Consider the following 15,704-nt stretch of genomic DNA (forward strand, 5'->3'; position numbering starts at 1 on the left):
TTTACTGTTATGGCAAGGAAAAAAAAAAAAGGTGGGAGGTGAGGTAAAACTTTAAATGTCCATCAAAAAGGGAAGAGAGAATTGTGTAATAATCATGCAACTTAATACAACTGAATATTATTCAGCAGTTAGAATAACACAATGTTGAATATAAACAGGCAATTCCTAAAAGAATGTATATACTATGATACCATGTAGGAAAAACTTCAAAAATCACAAAATGCTACTTTCTATTGTTTGTGGATTGATACCTATAGTATCAATAAATGAAAACATAGGGAAAGTTATACCCAGTGCAGGATGATAGTTACCTTTGGGGATGGAGGAGAAGAGCTCTAAAAGTAACATTTTACTTCTTTAAAAAAATATCTATTTTTGCTGCTGCTGCTGTTTAGTCATTGTATCCAACTCTGCGACCCCATGCGACCCCATGACTATAGTCCACCACGTTCCTCTGTTCATGAGATTCTCCAGGCAAGAATACTGGGATGGGTTGTCATTTCCTTCTCCAAGGGATCTTCCCAACCCAGGGATCAAACCCAAGTCTGTGGCTTTGCAGGTGGATTCTTTACCACTAAGCCACCTGGGAAGCCCTATGCACACACACACACACACACACATACAAAATATTTAAAATTATTAAAACTAGTAGTATCTACCTAAGTATCTGTCATATTATTCTATTTAATGTTTTGATGTATTTTATACTTTTTTTAAAAAACACCTTAGAAAATAAGAATGCTATATGTAATAAAAAGTCCAGTATCAACGTCTACTCCTTTGCAGTTTAGCAGTTTAGGGATCGTCTTCCTCCCCTTTTATCCCCCAGTGGCTAGTTTTCACTTGGCCTTCGGGTGTGTTCTTAAACCCTTCAGCTGTCTTAGAGGGTGCCCCCTTCCCCAGGGTTGGGTTACAGGCTTCTCTGTATGCTCTCTTAGCACCGTGCCTTTTCCTTCTAGCAGCACTTCTCACTTGGTCATGCCGTGTCCTGTTTGCTGCTTCTGTGGGCCTACTGGACCCTATGACATTCCTCTGGGCACAGGCAGCGTCTTTACTGTGGCATCCCTAGGGACAGCTGTGTGAATGTGCGCCGTAGTATTTATCAAGTGACTGTGCGTGAATTCATGGATATTTCAGTGGCTTAAGTTCCCTTGCTGTGCACATGGAGGGCCATAGTCAGATACCTGAAATCACTGTTTGTTGGGCTGAAACTATAAAGCAGAGTTTGTTGACGTCGAGGAGCTCTGTGCTGCTTTCTCGGATTTGGCCAGCTGTGGGCCCATGGAGGGGAAGGGAAGGGTGATGTTTTTCATGTAAGGAAACCTTTTTCTGGACCCACAGATATACCCAATCCAAGAATCAGGTTCTCATTAAGCTGTGCAGGGGCCACACTGCATCCCAGCTGAATTTCTTGGGCACTGGGAGGTGAGGTTCCCCAGCCCATCAGTCAGGCCAGCTTTTCACAGGAAGGACCGCTGCTCCAGCCTCCCCCACATGCAGCCGCATAATCCCCGGTTTGCCCTGGGTTCAGGTCAGGTGGCCTCGTGGGGCAGCCCACTGCAGCCTCTCTTCCTTCTTACTAACCCCTGGCCCCGCTGTACCCTCAGAAAGGGTCCTTCTCCCTCAGACTCAAAGAGAACTAGCCTCTTTTCCCTCCCTTCCTCTCTCATTCAATTGTTGATTCATTAAAATTTGCTGCCATTTCAAGCCCACCTCCCCCTAGCCTAGTTGGCACTGGCTCAGCCCCTGGCTCCAAAACTTCTGCCCTTGACAGAGCCTGTTGGCTGCAAGCTGGTAACTCTCCCCAGAACCTTTCTTGGCCAGACTAGATCCCCGAAATCTTAGAGCACAGAGTCCTGTGTTGATAGCACTTAGGGCCATTTGCTTTCTTGACATTGCAAAGACAGCCTCAGCTCTAACCAAGTAAGACCTTGGGTGAAGGATTGATTTTTACCTTGCTCGACTTCTACTTCCTTGCTTGCAAAACAATAAATAACAGCCTGCATCTTAGTTTTGAGATAATAATTAGGGTAGTAAAGTGGTTAGGTTGGCATAGTGTTTCAGCCTGTATCCTGGTTTTACCTGTTCAGTTTGCCATCAGAAGCAGAGTAATCCTGGTCCCAGCCTCGTGCACTGTAGATGCTTAGAACGATGCCTGATCCTTAATGAATGCACGTCAAAGGTTTGCTAGTGTTAGCAGTGGCCGGTAGACAGTAGACACTCCATACACATGTTCTACTACTATTGTTAGTCTTAGTCCATTCGAGCTGCTGTAACAAAAATACCACAGACTGAGTTACTTATGAACAGCAGCAGTTTATTTCTCACAGGTCTAGAGGCTGAGACATCCTAGCTGAAGATTTGGTGTCTTGTGAGAGCTGGCTTTCTGGTTCATAGACGACAGGCTTTTTGCTGTAACCTCATGTGGTGGAAGGGAAGAAAGATCACTTTGGGGTCTCTTTTATAAGGGCATTAATCCCATTCATGAGGGCTTCACCTTCACGACCTAATCACCCCCAGAGACCCTGGGGAATTTGGTTTTAACATAGCAATGTGGGGAGTATGTAAACAATTCATTCCGTAGCATTCTGTCCCTGATGCCCCCAAATTCATGTCTTTTGTAATAAATTCATTTATTACATCCCACTGTCAACTCAAAAGTCCAAAGTGTCATCTGAATATCATCCAAATCAGACATGGGTGATATTCGAGGTATGACTCATCCTGAGACAAATTTCTCTCCAGCCATGAACCTGTGAAATCAAGCAAGTTATGTGTTTCCAAAGAACAGTGGTGGGACAGGCATAGGATAGACAACGCTGTTTTGAAAGAGAGAAATCAGAGAGAAGAAAGGGGTTGATAGGGCCCAAGTAAGTCCAAGATACCAGGCCAACTCCATGAGATCTAAAGCCTTAATGCTTTAGAACAAGCCCCTTTGGCTTGATTCTCTGCCCTCCAGTCCCACTGGGACAGAAGTCTCACCTTCTGGACACAGCGGGGCAGAAGTTCTGCCCCTACAGTTCTGCAGGGAGAGGTCTGACCCCCCAGGCTCTGGGAGGTCCAGCCCCCAGGGCTTTGGAGTTGTGAGGGTTCATGAGAATATATGAAAACACATGGCATGTAATAAGGGCTCAGTGGGTGTTGTTCCTTCCTGACCCTTGACCTTGGAGAAGGGTACCTCAGACAGGAAGCAGGTGACCCCTGCCATTGTGTTGTAGGCATTCTTTTTTGTCATCTTCTCCCCTGAGGTAAACTAACTGTAGGTTTTGCAAACGTTCTAAGTTGGAAATTTCCAATTATGACCTTGAGATTGGGAAGCAGGTATGTTTCCGTTCTACCTTGACCCTGAGCTAAGGCTGCCAGTCACAAACCCACCATGGGCATTTAAATTAGAATATATTCCATCGCATTCCTAAGGGAAGTTTAGAAGGAACCCAACCTCCAAAAATTTACAAGGTGGGGACTTCATGCTCCCAAGGCAAGGGGCGTGGGCTCAGTCCCTGGTCCGCAAACTAGCATCCCACATGCCAAGTGGCGTGAATCAAAGATAAAATAAAATTTTAAAATTATATTTTAAAAGTGCTTGCTTTGGCAGCACATACACTAAAATTATATTTTAAAAATTTACAAGGTGCAAACAGGTCCAGAAATGCAATGATAGCTGCCTGAGGTCACACAGCCAGTCGTGAGCAGGTGGAAGCTAGCTGCGCACACCTGGACACCAACGCCCTGTTCCTCCTGTTGGGCTGTCTCCAAAACCACACTCCCTGCACAGACAGAAAGGCTCCAAGGGCTGGGTGCAATTCATTCTGACCATTTAAGATGAATCCTGACCCTCAACTGAAGGTTGAATCCATCTTCACTTCCCCCAAAGCATAACCTGTACTGTGTTTGAAAAACTCCGGATGACAAGAGCCATATTTTAGGCTTCTCCACTGATACGCATTTGAGAAACGGAAGGTGATTCCAACACAAATAGAAAAGAGAAGCCACTTCCTTCTTCTTGTATCTTCTCAGCCTTTGCATCTCCTATCAAAGCCAACATGAGTGATGTACCTTCCCCAGCTGTGTGTACAGACCAGGATGCAGGTGCTGGTTTATTTTACAACCTATGCATTCTTTTGCTAAGCAGTGAGCCCAGAGAGACCTTTTATCTTTAGAGTTTTTGGAGGGGCGTGGACCTAAGAATGTAGCACGTGGATCTTAGCTTCTGGAAAGCACGTTTGTCCTGTGCACCTGAAAACTCGGCTGAGCAGAGCCAGGATTGGTATAATAGCTTGGTGGAATCTTTTTCAGAATCTCAAGCCCTGGTGAGGAAACACATATGACTTTTTTTTTGCATGACTGTGTGGAGGTGCATGCCTGTGTACCAGGCATAGGACTCTGACACGAAGAGGCATTTTATCTCTTTCAAGGTGTGCAGTTCTGTTCCAAATATGGGAGCATGCACACAAAACACTGAGAACGTTGACAGAAAGTTTCAGTGATGTTTAAAACTTGATTTTTTTTCAAAAGTTTTTAAAGAATAGTTGTAGTGGCAAAGTGCCAAAGCGTTAGTCGCCCAGTCATGTCCTACTCTTTGCGACCCTATGGCCTGTAACCTGCCAGGCTCCTCTGTCCATGGGATTCTCCAGGCAAGAATACTGGAGTGGGTAGCCATTTCCTTCTCCAAGAGATCTTTCCAACCCAGGGATTGAACCTGGGTCTCCTGCATTGCCAGCAGATTCTTTATTGGTTTTAGGTTCACAGCAAAATTGAGCAGGTGGTATTTCTCATATGGCCCCTGCCCCCATACAATCATGACCCTGCCTCCAACTGTCAGCATCCCTCACCAGAGTAAAACAGTTATAACAATTGGCAAACCTTCACTGACACACCACTGTCCCCTGACGTCCAGAATTCACGTTAGGATTCACTCTCAGTGTTGTACATTCTATGGGTTTGGTCAAATATATAATGACTTGTACTCATCATTATGTTGTTGTGTTGTGTTTAGTTGCTAAGTCATGTCGGACTCTTTTCAACCCCAGGGACTCTAGCCCACCAGGCTCCTCTGTTCAGGGGATTTCCCAGGCAAGAATATGGGAGTGGATTGCCATTTCCTTCTCCAGGGGATCTTCCCAACCCAGAGATTGAACCACTGAAGGTGGATTCTTTATTGCTGAGCCATTCATCACTATAGTATCATACAAAGTATTATCACTGCCTAAAAATCATCTGTGCCCTGGTTACTCGCCCCTTCTCTCCTATCCTCAGCCCCTGGTAACCACGGATCTTTTTACTGCCTCTACAGTTTTGCTTTTCTTAGAGTATCACATATAGTTGGAATCATACAGTATGTAGCCTTTTCAGATTGATGTCTTTCACTTAGTAATGTATGTTTAAGGTTCCTCCATGTCTTTTCATGGCTTCATCACTCATTTATTTTTAACACTGAATCATATTCCATTGTCAATATATTCCACAGTTTATTTATTCGTTCACCAATTATGAAATAAAGCTGCCATAAACATTGGTATGCAGGCTTTTGTGTGAGCATAAGTTTTCAACTTAGTTGGGCAAATAATAAGGAGTTCGATTGCTTGACTGAAAGATGACACGTTTAAATGGATGAAAGTGAACAAACACATCATTTTACAAGTGGGAAGTCATTCTAATCAAGGACAGAGTAAACGGCCTTTTTGGGAGGAAAAAGGAAATTATGATTTAGTATGAGAAAAGGGGGAAAGGAAGTCTTGGTGTGATTTTTATTCACTAATATATTTGACCAGGAAGTAGGAACTGATGGTTTTTAGTCTACTTTTTAAGGAGAAACATAACTTTTAGTGTAGAAAAAGAAGTTATTTTTCAGTGTAATTAGTGCTGTACTAAGTAGTGTTTTTCATGTTCCTATTAGAAATTATAATTAAAATGTCTGAGTTGGAAGCTGAGTGTCTATGTTGAGTTGTAACACAGGGTGAGGATATCAAAAATCTTTTGACTCCAACTTTTCACTGTTTTCTTTTATGAGCTCATTGCCACTGGGTTTTTCCATGAATTTGAAACATGTGTGTGGAGTACTTTGGAAAGAAGATTATTTGCTTAAACTTTACAGACTGAGCTAAAAATAGAGAAACACTGTTTCTATTTTTGGAATGCCTTACCAGCTAAAAAGTGAACACAGTTACTGCATATATTAAGGAAAATATTGAGATGGGAACAGAAATTTAAATAGCAAAATATATTAATTTAGCTAGTTGTGAAATGTCACAATGACATATTGATTGTTCTTTCTACTGAAGAGAGAACTTTGTGTCATAAAGGAAGTTTCTGTTTTAATTAGACTGCTGAGTATTGAGAGAAAAAAAGGCATCTTGAGAAAGTTCACTGATGTGAGCTTTATTCTTGGAGGGATTTGTTACTGTCTGGTTCACCATACAGCTCTAGAGTTACAAGTTCAGTGGTTCCCTTTTTACACTGCAAGACTTAGAATTTCTAGCAGGGCTTCAGCCAGCTTTTTTTTCTTTTTTGACCTTCTGGCATAGCATGCAGTCCCTGACCAGGGATTGAACCCAAGCCTCTGGCAGTGGAAGCACAGAATCCTAACCACTGGAAAGAAAAAGAAAATGTTAGTTGTTCATTTGTGCTCAACTCTTTGTAACCCCATGGACTGTAGCCCACCAGGCTCCTCTGTCCAAGGGATTTCCCAGGCAAGAATACCGTAGTGGGTTGCCAATTCCCTCTCCAGGGGATCTTCCCAACCTGGGGATCAAACCCTGTTCTCCTGCATCTCAGGCACATTATTACTGTATAAGCTACCAGGAAAGCCCTAACCACTGGACAACCAGGGAATTCTCAACCAGCTTTTAATTTTGCAATGTAGTGAAGGTGACTGGCGCTTAAGAAATTTAAAAATGTTCTTTTAAATTTGTTTGTTGTTATTCTGGCTAATAAGAAACTACAACTTGATGCACAAAATCAAAACATAAGGTTAGAGACCTTAATTTAAACACTGACACAGCTCTATCAAAGTAGAGTGTTCTTCAGCCTTTCCCCTGAATTTGTTGTCTAAATCTAAATGTTTGCACAAGATTTATTCTTCCACTCTGTACTTTCTTTCATTCATTCACCAGTTTATTGAGCATCCTTTGCTCTGAGGCTGGTCTTCAGATATTCAGTCTTGCCACCCAGAGACCCTATGTTGAATCATTTAAAATGTGAGTACATGTTTGTGCTTGAGAGAAAGCAAGAGCTGTCAATAGGTAATGACACACAGGATGTTCGGGGAAGAGAAATGATGGATGAGCAGTGTGAGTGAGCAGAATCCATTTCTTAGGAAGGAATATCTGAACTTTCTGAAAGTGTGACAGGCTAGTAATGCTTGTGCACACCAAGTCTCTGCCCAGAATGACGGGAATTTACCAGCAAAACTTGGACGATTCACGGTATGCCTTATAGAGTGAAAGTAACAAGTGGAGCACAGTCATACTGTTAGACATAGCAACCCATAAAAAGGGAGAGGAAAATATTGAGAGATGTTGGGGGGCCCACCTGTTCCAGAATTAGTTTTGGCTGACACACAATCTCTTCTTTACTCTCAACTGTTTGTCTATAAACCCAGCCATGAGCGTGAGATCTCCAGCCCATCACTTGTGTTCTATTTCTGTATTTATAGTAGTCACGCTGTATTAGCCTTCTCTGGAGAAACAGAACCTATAGGGTATATTAGAGAGCTATATAAGGGGAGATTTATTATAGGAACTGGCTCACGTGGTTATGGAGCCTGAGAAGCCCCATGATCTGCTGTCTGCAAGCTGGAGAACCAGGAAAACCAGTGGTGTATTTCAGTACAAGTCTGAAGGCCTGAGAGTTGGGAGGGCTGATGGTGTAAGTATATCCTGGTCTGAGTCTAAAGGCCTGAGGACCAGAAGCACTGAGGTCTGAGGGCAGGAGGAGATGAAGGTTTCAGCTCAAGCAGAGTGAGAGAGCGAGAGAGCGAGAGAGCGAGAGAGCGAGAGAGAGAGAGAGAGAGAGAGAGAGTGAGCGCTTTCCTCCTTCCTCTACCTTTCTGTTCTATTCAGCACCTCAATGGAGGGGATAATGTCTACCGAACATTGGTGAGGGTGACCTTCTTAACTCGAATGCCGCAGACACACCCAGAAATAATGTCAACCAGCTGTCTGGGCAGCTCTTAATGACACATGAAAATTAACCATCACACATACTCATCATTGGCTTCGCTGCTGGCTCAGATAGTAAAGAATCTGCCTGCAATGAAGGCGACCCAGGTTTGATCCCTGGGTTGGGAAGATCCCCTGGAGAAGGGAATGGCTACCCACTCCAGTATTCTTGCCTGTAGAATCCCATGGACAGAGGAGCCTGGCAGGCTACAGTATCTATGGGGTCGAAAAGAATCGGATACGACTGAGAGACTAAGACTTACTTATACCCATCATTAAGCTACAGCAGTTACGGCTGCCATCGCCCAAGTTTCTTCTTTCCTCTCTTCACCTCTTCCTCCTCCTCTACGCCCCGCCCCCAACATCAGCTGACATTTCCTGAGCACCTACTATGTGCAAGGATTCAGGCTGTGTGCTTTATATGTATCTCATTTAATTCCGAAATTAGCCCTTTGAAGTATAGGTTCCATTGTTATACAAGCTCAGGAAATTAATTTATCTAAACCATTAAACATTATATAAGTCATTAAACCATGATCACATAGAGGGATTTAAAAAATTGAGCTGTAATTCACAGACCATGGAATTTGGGGCTTTAGTATACTCACAAAATTGTGTAACCATCACCACTGTCTAATTCCAAAGTATTTTCATCACCTCAAAAAAAAAAAAAAAATCCATAATCATTAGCAATCTCTCCTCATTTTCCTCTCAATCCCTGTAAACCACAAATCTACTTTCTGTCTTTTTGGATTTGTCTATTTGAAAATTTCTTATAAATGGAACCATACAATATATGTCTCAGCATGGCCGCTCAGTCAGTCAAGAATCCGGCAATGCAGGAGACCTGGGTAGGGAAGATCCCTTGGAGAAAGGAATGGCAAGCCACTCCAGTATTCTTGCTTGAGAAATCCCATGAACAGAGGAGCCTGGCAGGCCCCAACCCATGGGATTGCAAGGAGCTGGACGCTACTATGTGACTAAACCACCAACACCACCACCATCATATACAATATATAGTTCTTTGCGTCTAGGTTCTTTCATGTGGTATAATGTTTTCAAGGTCCATTTATGTTGTAGCATGCATTGGTACTTTATCACTTTTTATGGCCAAATAATATTCTGTTGTGTGGGCACACTATCCATTTGTCAGTTGATGGACATTTGGGTTGTTTCGACTTTTTAGCCATTACAATAATGCTACTGTGAAAACATTCATATATGAGCTTTTTTTCATGGACATATGTTTTCAGTTCATAAGGAGACACTCTTTTCATGACATTTCTGGATTTGCTAGTATCCTTTGAAAATACTTTTTCTGGAAACAAACTTTTATGCCAGAGAGGCGTGACTGCACACCTCCAAACTGCCATTTACTAAAATGCTCTTTCTGCAGTGTGAGCTTTGACTTCTATCCTATCTGTCCTGGTATGGCTTGATTTCCAGAGATGAACATCAATCCTTCATGCCAGTGGAAAACCCACTCCTTCATCATCATCCATAGAAGTCCTGATGGCTTCTGTCAGGACGCTGGTTCTTCCTTTGTGGCCAGAAGTTATTTTTCATTCCTTTGGAACTCCACGGAGCTTCACTTGGGCCCTTCCCTTGACATTGTTCACTCTCTCCTGCTACTTCCTATGCATATTCAGGGCATGCTTCGGGTTTGATCATTTTTGCTATTCCTTGTTAGGACACGTGTTGCTGTACTCCATAGGTGCTAAGGAATATTCACAAACTGAATAAATTCTTGATCAGTTGCTGTGATATTGTGATTTATCATAAGCAATTTACTTTTGGTCTTTGTCCACCTTTCCAGACACAGAACCACTAAAACCCTTGGAATTTCCTGTTTAGAGAGTGATAAAGGTGTCTTTTGTTATGTTAATAAGGTGACTTTTGGAAAGTCCCTAGGTCCTCTAGGGATCGAGGCTGGTTGCTAGGGGAACCAACCTTGCGATTAGAAGGTCCCACCCCCTGAACTCTACAGAAGAGAGAGGAGGGGGAGAATGATTACAATGGCCAAAGGCCAATGAAGAGGTCAATCATGCCTGTGTATGAAGCCTCCATAAAACCCCAGAAGGATGGGATTTGAAGAACTTCCAAGTTGATTAACAGGTAACAGATTTGACGAGAGTAGTGTGCCTAGAAAGAGCATGGGAGGTTCACCCCATTTCCCCATAGCTTGCCCTGTGTTTCTCTTTCCTTTGGCTGTTCCTGAGTTACATCCTTTTATATAAATTGATGCTCTAGTAAGTCAGATGTTTCCCTGAGTTCTGTGAACCACTCAGCAAATTAACTGAAGCCAAGGAGGGGTTGCAGGAACCTCCAATCTATAACCAGTTGGTCAGAAGCACAGGTGACAACCTGGACTTGCAATTGGTGTCTGAAGTCAGGGTGGGAGTAGATAATGTCAGAATTGAGTTGAATTGTAGGCCGCTCAGCTGGTGTCCCAGAATAGCATAGTGTTGTGGGAGAAACAATCAAACCAAACACATTGTAACTGCTGTCAGCACCCGAGTTACCAAGTGCAAAGTGGTTCTCATTCTCTTGAAACCAAGTTGAGTTTCCTCCCGGAGTTGGTATGACAATGACTCTGTTTTTAACCGGGTCTTGTGGTGGGGAGGAACAGGCTGCAGAGTGGGGTCATGCTTCTGCAAGTTTCCGACTTCTGTACCCTCCACGTTTCAGGTGTGGGAGAGGAGCCTGCCAGCATCTCCTCCTGGACTCTCAGGAGGTTTTGCTGTCCTTGCCCCTTGCTCCTTTTCAAAGGAGGAACATGGCAAAAGGGCAGCAGTGTCAGGCTTATTTGGGAAATTATGATCAAGTTTAGTCAATGAGCAACTCTTCCAGTTTCTGAGTTTCCTCTTTTTAGCCCTCCTTTAATGTCTCAGGAAAACTGAGATGATGAGACATTCAAGTGAAAGTGAAAGTGAAAGTGTCCGACTCTTTGTGACCCCATGGACTGTGGCCTGCCAGGCTCCTCTGTCCATGGAATTCTCCAGGCAAGAATACTGTAATGAATAGCCATTCCCTTTTCCAGGGGATCTTCCCAAACTGGGGATCAAACCCAGGTCTCCCTAATTGCTGGCAGATTCTTTAATGTGCCATCAGGGAAGCCATAAGCTTCCTTTTAAACTTACCTGGAAATTGGTCCTGGGTGTTCTGTAGATCCTACTTGTTTACACCTCTTCAGTCTTATTTGGATAGCCTGTTGCTCTCCAAAGAGCACGGAAGTTATTTTTTAAAATAAAGGATCCAGGATTGAGAATTATGGAAGTGGTTCTCAATCCTGGCTAATAAACAGAATCACACACACACACACACACACCACACTCCTCCAAGTTTTAAGTAAATCCAGAGGTCAACACCGATAACACCTCTCCTGCTGAATTCATTCGGGTTACACATTTGCTTGGCTGGGTGGAGAGCTTTAATAATCGAGTACTCATTCTCCACATTGCCACAGTTCATTTGTTCCTTATTGTCTCACACTTGGCCCTCTTCACACATGAATATGACCTGCCTGCCCCTTAAGGTCTTTGAGAATTCAACCCTGCCACAAACAGCCAAATCATCTGCCCTCCTTCCTCACCCAACCGCCTTGGCAGCACAGGTGACTCTAGAGAACCATCAGCATCTTTGAGCAATGATTATTCTGTCTGTAAGTATCTGTAAGTATTCTCAATTCTGGCTGAAAGGGCATCACCGGGGAGCTATTAAAAATTATCCATGCCCCCTCTATGTTCAGTCCTTCCCTGGGGGAATATACAATTTCTTAGAGGAGGATACCTTTTTCATATGGGAGGAAACGTAATATTTTAAGGAAAATCGTTTTGAATGTGAGATCTGTTAGCTTGTCTGATGTTAACAGTTTCCCCTTAACGAACTTCCAGATTATAACAGAGTTTTTGTTGGCAAAGTACATGTTGGCAGGGAATTAAGAACTTAGCTGGTAAAGAACCTACCTGCCAGTGCAGGAGATGCAAGAGATATGGGTTTGATCCGTGGGTTGGGAAGATCCTCTGGAGAAAGAAATGGTAACGCACTCCAGTATTCTTGCCAGGGAAGTTCCACGGATAGAGGAGCCTGGTGGGCTACAGTCCATAGGGTCACAAACAGTTGGGCACAACTGAGTGTGCATACATACATGTAATATTTAGCCTTACAGCCCCACATGTTACTATCAAGTCCATCCATCAGAAAGGTTCTTAGATTCCCTTGAAATGAGTGATTCTGCCCAATCCTGGATCAAGCAGGACACCTGGAACAGATGGAGACCTCTCTTGAGTCTAAAATCATGTAAGGTTTCAGTTCAGTTCAGTTCAGTCACTCAGTCATATCTGACTCTTTGCGACCCCATGAACTGCAGCATGCCAGGCCTCCCTGTCCATCACCAACTCCCAGAATCCACCCAAACCCATGTCCATTGAGTCAGTGATGCCATCCAACCATCTCATCCTCTGTCATTCCCTTCTCCTTCTACCCTCAATCTTTCCCAGCATCAGGGTCTTTTCAGATGAGTCAGCTCTTCACATCAGGTGGCCAATGTAAGGTTTAGGCAAGTGCAAACCAGGAGCTGCAGGAGACTCCATCCTGATGTGTGTGTACTTGGATCCAGGTTTAAACAGTGAAGCCTGGATATCCCTATTTCACCTGCCCACACTCGTTCCTTTCTATCATATTCAGGATTTAGTCTTAATTTTTTTTTTTTTTGGCAAGAAGTTCAATTTTCTAAATTTAAGGTAATTTCTCTATTTTTGCCTTCCTGCCTCCTGCCATAGAAGCAGAAAGTTTATCTCAGTCGGTTGGAGGTAATTCAGGTTTCCTTAGTACATTTCAGGTTCCCCTCTGAGTACACTCAGGGTTCCCCTTGAGTTGCTTCTCAATCCTAGTCGTTTTCATAGAGCTCAGGCTGGGGATTGGAGTGATGATGCAGGGTGACATTTGTCATCCATCCAGCTTGTCCTGCTGGTCCTCAGCTGCTCATCCACTCCCAGCAAAATGATGTTGCTTCCCTTAGTTCACTAGGTGTCTCTCTGCTGAGCTAGTTCAGACCATCACAGAGATGAGGGACAGTTTTAGCTGGTCTCTCAACTGTTTGCAGTTACATTATTTTAAGGCCAATGTGTCTCATATTCTAGTGCATTTCAAACTTTATGTGCATCCTAGCCTCTTGGAGTCATGGTAAAATGAAGCTTGTGACTCTGTAGGATGGGATTAGGGCAGGGTCCAAGTATCTGCATTTCTAACAAATTGCCAGGTGATGCTGAGGCAGCTGATCCACAGACCACACTTTGAGTAGCAAGGCTGTAGGGACCATAAAGGCTCTCACTTAAATGGAGCTCTCAGGCTCTATCTCTTCTGCTTGCTTGGGGGAAGTAATGTGATAACACGGAAAGATTTAGTTAGATGGTTGCAAATGCACTCCCCCTTTCCACCTCTAGGGAACGTTACTGCTGAAATGAATGAAAGAATAGCACTTCCCTAACTCACCGACTCGATGGACATGAATTTGAGTAAACCCCGGGAGTTGGTGATGGACAGGGAGGCCTGGCGTGCTGATTCATGGGGTCACAAAGAGTTGGACACAACTGAGCGACTGAACTGAACTGAACTGAAGATATTCCAACGGTGAAGGCAATGGCACCCCACTCCAGTACTCTTGCCTGGAAAATCCCATGGGCGGAGGAGCCTGGTAGGCTGCAGTCCATGGGATCACTGAGTCGGACATGACTGAGCGACTTCACTTTCACTTTACACTTTCATGCATTGGAGAAGGAAATGGCAACCCACTCCAGTGTTCTTGCCTGGAGAATCCCAGGGACAGGGGAGCCTGGTGGGCTGCTGTCTATGGGGTCACACAGAGTCAGACACGACTGAAGCGACTTAGCAGCAGCAGCAGCAAGATGTTCCAAAGGCTTCCCTGGTGGCTCAGTGGTAAAGAATCCACCTGCCAACACAGGAATAGATTCCTGTATTCCAATACAGGAATTCCTGCCAGATGCAGGAAACTCTGATTCCATTCCTGGGTTGGGAAGATCCCCTGGAGAAGGAAATGGCAACCCAGTCAAATATGCTTGCCTGGGAAATCCCATGGACAGAGGAGCCTGGTGGGCTACAGTCCATGGGGTCGCAAAAGAATTGTACACGACTTAGCGACTAAGCAACAAAGATGCTCTGAAGGCTCTTTTAAAGTAGCCAGGTAGGCTTTGTTAGAATGATGTCACTCTTGACATTCACCATGACTTTATCATTTATCTTGTTCCCATGCACCCCACCTGGGAGAAGAAAAAGAAGACACCCTTTCCTTTTGTGTGGTCTTCTTGGTATTTATGCCCTCATACCCTTGCCTTGAGTGTAGATTAGACTGAATGCTGCAGAAGTTTTGGGATGTCACTTCTGTGGTTTACAAAACCATTGACTTCCTTCTTGGACACCTGCTCTTTCTTGGATCCTGGGGGTGCGCAAGCTGTCATTCTGTGAGCAGTTTTATGGGGAGAACCATATGCTGCAGCAAGAAACTGAGACCCTGAGCCCAAGAGCCTGCAACGAACTGAATCTTGGGAACAACTGTGTGTGAGCTTGTAAGTGGATGCTTCAGTTCCAGCTCGGTCTTGAGATGCCTGCAGACCCAGCTACAGACCTGGAGCCAGAGGTGCCCAGCTAAGATGCTGCTGGATTTTTGACCCACAGAAACTGCTGTTCTCAGTTTCTAAGTTTTGGGGTAATTTGTCATGTAGCGATAAATAATGAATATACCCATCTAACTCAAGATGACAGGCATTTGGGAAACGCCATAAAAATGTCCCATGAAGACTGTTGTTTAGTCTCTACTTATGTTCAACTCTTTTGCCACCCCAGGGACTGTAGCCCGCCAGGCTCCTCTGTCCATGGGATTTCCCAGGCAAGAATACTGGAGTGGGTTGCCATTTCTTTCTCCATCTTCCTGACCCGGGGATGGAACCCCAGTCTCCTGCATTGGCAGGCAGATTCTTTACAACTGAGCCATGGGGAAGCCCCCCATGAAGATAGGGCACAATTAATATAAAAAAGGAAAGAATCAGAATTCTGGTTCTAGGGTGGCTACTTGGTCTGAGGCATTCAGTGAGTGGCTCCATATGACACATATATCTATATTTACACATTGTGACCTTTAGCCTTTTTTCTTTTTTTTTTAATGTGCAACTCTTGGGTGTCTGAGTTTGAAACTCAGCTTAACCTTTGTAGCAATAAAGTGACTACACGGCTTATCATCTTGCCTTGGAGAGAAGAAAACTGGTGAAACCAACATGTCTCACGTTGCTGAAATCTCCAGGCTGGCAGGAACTGAAGGTTCTTTCTCCACCGCGCCTTCTCTAGTCTCAACATTTGAGTTTTCTGACTACAAGAAAACCACCTTTGATTATATAAAGGTATTAGGAGTTAGGGAAACACTAGGCCTTTTGTTACTAGCAATCTGGAGCGTTTAGGAAGCAAAGCCATGGGGGTGGGGGTAACCCCTGGAAAGTTGGGCGGGTTTTGTGTCGGCTCCGGCTCTGGGGCTTT

At 44.0% G+C, this 15,704-nt stretch overlaps 1 protein-coding gene across 8 annotated transcripts in view; it reads left to right on the forward strand.

Moving 5' to 3' along the window:
• Nucleotides 1–15,704, forward strand: part of TBC1D1 (TBC1 domain family member 1) — a 224,924-nt gene that overhangs the window by 62,738 nt on the left and 146,482 nt on the right. The gene's annotated exons all lie outside the window — the stretch shown is intronic.

This window comes from Bos indicus, chromosome 6 (genome assembly GCF_029378745.1).
Source record: "Bos indicus isolate NIAB-ARS_2022 breed Sahiwal x Tharparkar chromosome 6, NIAB-ARS_B.indTharparkar_mat_pri_1.0, whole genome shotgun sequence".
NCBI lineage: Eukaryota > Metazoa > Chordata > Mammalia > Artiodactyla > Bovidae > Bos > Bos indicus.